This window comes from Palaemon carinicauda, chromosome 14 (assembly GCF_036898095.1).
Source record: "Palaemon carinicauda isolate YSFRI2023 chromosome 14, ASM3689809v2, whole genome shotgun sequence".
NCBI lineage: Eukaryota > Metazoa > Arthropoda > Malacostraca > Decapoda > Palaemonidae > Palaemon > Palaemon carinicauda.
Window position 1 is genome coordinate 42,042,368 of NC_090738.1, and position 2,617 is coordinate 42,044,984.

Genomic DNA, 2,617 nt, shown 5'->3' on the forward strand with positions numbered 1-2,617 from the left:
ACAGAAATTGAATAGGGTGTGGGGGGAGGGGTTAGAGTGAAGGAAGCACGCCCCCCCCCCCCTCCATGATCATTGTATGGGGAAAACCTGCTCCCGTATGGAACGTAATTTTTTAGTTATATTTTGTTCTGCTTGATAGTTTCCCAAAGTTTTGGCTAAAGTTGGAATAGCCCTCCTGGTCCCAGCGCTAAGCCATATGGTATAAATTCTTAAATTCAATAATTAGATATAATTTTAACATAGAAATAAAGTTTCCATTTGATCATCTTGACCGCCTCAAGTGTGGAAGTGATGTTCGAAGTTACGAAGCCAATAGGTCTCTCTCTCTCTCTCTCTCTCTCTCTCTCTCTCTCTCTCTCTCTCTCTCTCTCTCACTTGGCTATCTAAAGTAAATCCTTTCAATAGATTTTGTAAGTATTTAGCGTCGTGTGTGGGGGTAATAGACATTTAGCGAACGAGTATTTATATACGAGAGAGAGAGAGAGAGAGAGAGAGAGAGAGAGAGAGAGAGAGGGCTATATTTCAACCTTTTGTGATTTCCATATAATTTTAGTAATAAAGATTCGATGTACTAAAGTCACATAGGTACAGGGTCAATTGCATTTCCAATTATGTATAAAAATTTGACATTCATTTTATTGAAACTATTTCAACTAATTACTGAGCCATTGTAACAGCTTGATTTTTCTTTTCCAGACCCTCTCTTCCTTGACATACTCCATAATCGTACCAATCAAGAACAGTAACTCTTAATGTAAATGATCCAGCTTCTCCTGCCACTAACGGCACCAATGATAGAGTCGTTGTCCGACTTGACGCCGGCTAATCTAAAGGCAACCAACCATCCTTGACATGCAATAACCTTAAGGTTAGGAGCTTCAGCTTGCTCTCGAAGCGTGGCTACCGAGATGCTAAGAAGAGACTTCTCTAAACAAGTAAGTGCTTATAGTACTGGATTATTTTTGTTTTGAAGGGTGGACTCTATACCCCAAAAGTGGCCTTGAGATAATGTGGCTACAAAGCGTGAAATTAATTTTTTTTATTTTTCATTAGGAAATTGTAGACACATCTAGCAAAGAGTAGCCATGACCGAGAACGAGATGTTTTTCAAAATGTATTTGTAAATTGAGAGAAAAATAGTCCCATCTCTCGGACCAAGAGCGTTCCAGTGAGAGATTCCCCAACATATATTACAGAGATTGTCACAGCGTTAAGATATTATCGCAATCATTATTAACAGGAGAAGCATTTTGGCACAGTTATGACTCATTTAATAGTCTTTATATGATCTACCTGCTTTTCCTTTCAACATTCTTTGGGTTTTAAATTTATTTTTCGATTGCAAATTACGTAGTTCAGCAGCTCTTCTAGGAGAGCGACGCTCTAAAATCAAACCATTGTTTTCTGGTCTTTGGGAGTGCCATAGTTTCTGTATCATGATCTCCACTGTCTTGGATTAGAGACCTCTTGCTTGAGGGTACACTCAGGCACACTATTCTATCTTGTTTCTCTTCTTCATGTTATTTAGAAGTTTTTATCCACTTTTTATTTATAAGTTTTTATAGTGTATATATGAAATATTTTAATGTTAGTGTTCTCAAACTTCTCGTAGTTTTTTCTTATTGTCCTTCCTCATTGGAATATTTTCCATGTTGGAGCCCCTGGCCTTATAACACCCTGCTTTTCCAACTAGGGTTGTAGCTTATTAAAATACTAAATTACCATTTTTATCTGCGTTTTCCAAATTATTCATTTGAAATATACTTGGAAACCTCATTTGTTGCTTAAGTCAAGTCTGGGGGTAATGTTGATCGTAACTGAACAGAGAATTTGAAAATGTGCAGTTAACCCTCCCATCACGCCCATGTGGACGTTCGTGGGTGGGGTCACAGGGCGAATGGACACTGTGTGGGCTAAAGTTTTTGGTCTAAATCTAATTCTGTTATATTAGAGTTGATTGGTTTACCTGTAACCAAAGCTAAAACATACTTTTTAATCAAAAAATTAAACTTATTCTAATGTAAGAATAAAGTTACCATATAATGGTCTTTATTTCATAACCGTCTAAACACAACAGTGGCTGAGTTGTTTTGCTAAACTTTATCTTCATCTGGTATTAAAGCAATAGGAATTTAGTTTATTCATAAGGGGTTTCAAAAGAATAATGGATCATTATCCCTTCCGCCATCTGGGTGGGTAACTTATTAGGCTCAGAAGTTCGCCACTTGCTGGCCAGCATTCCCGGTTGGAAAATCGTTTTGACTTCGTAAGTGAATTTTATTAATCTATTTCCCTGGGATTGATGTTGACCAGCTTTTTCCAGGAGGTATTAAAATGTGTCTTTTGTCTTGTTAGCTGCAAATTAAGATTTGCATTGAGTTGGACGAAATTAATGTCTTCAAACTAAGCTTAACCTTCAATCTCAAATCTTGGATTGTGGCAACTATGTGTTGACATTAAAATCCTGAGATGGATTAATAGTTTTATTACAATGTGTTTTTCTAAGTGTTTACAAACTACTTATCGTTAATATTACTTTGTCCTTATTTACTTTAAAAAAAAAACTGCGAAAGATAATCTGTATAAGAACAGTGTATTCGTTCAATGCACAATTGTG

General features: G+C 36.6%; 1 long non-coding RNA gene across 1 annotated transcript in view; it reads left to right on the plus strand.

The window, feature by feature from the left end:
- Window positions 1-731: 731 nt before the first annotated feature.
- Window positions 732-2,617, plus strand: part of LOC137653176 (uncharacterized) — a 6,092-nt gene continuing 4,206 nt past the window's right edge. The window contains exon 1 of the long non-coding RNA XR_011046416.1: window positions 732-935. This is a non-coding gene — a long non-coding RNA (uncharacterized lncRNA). The remainder of the gene's footprint in view (window positions 936-2,617) is intronic.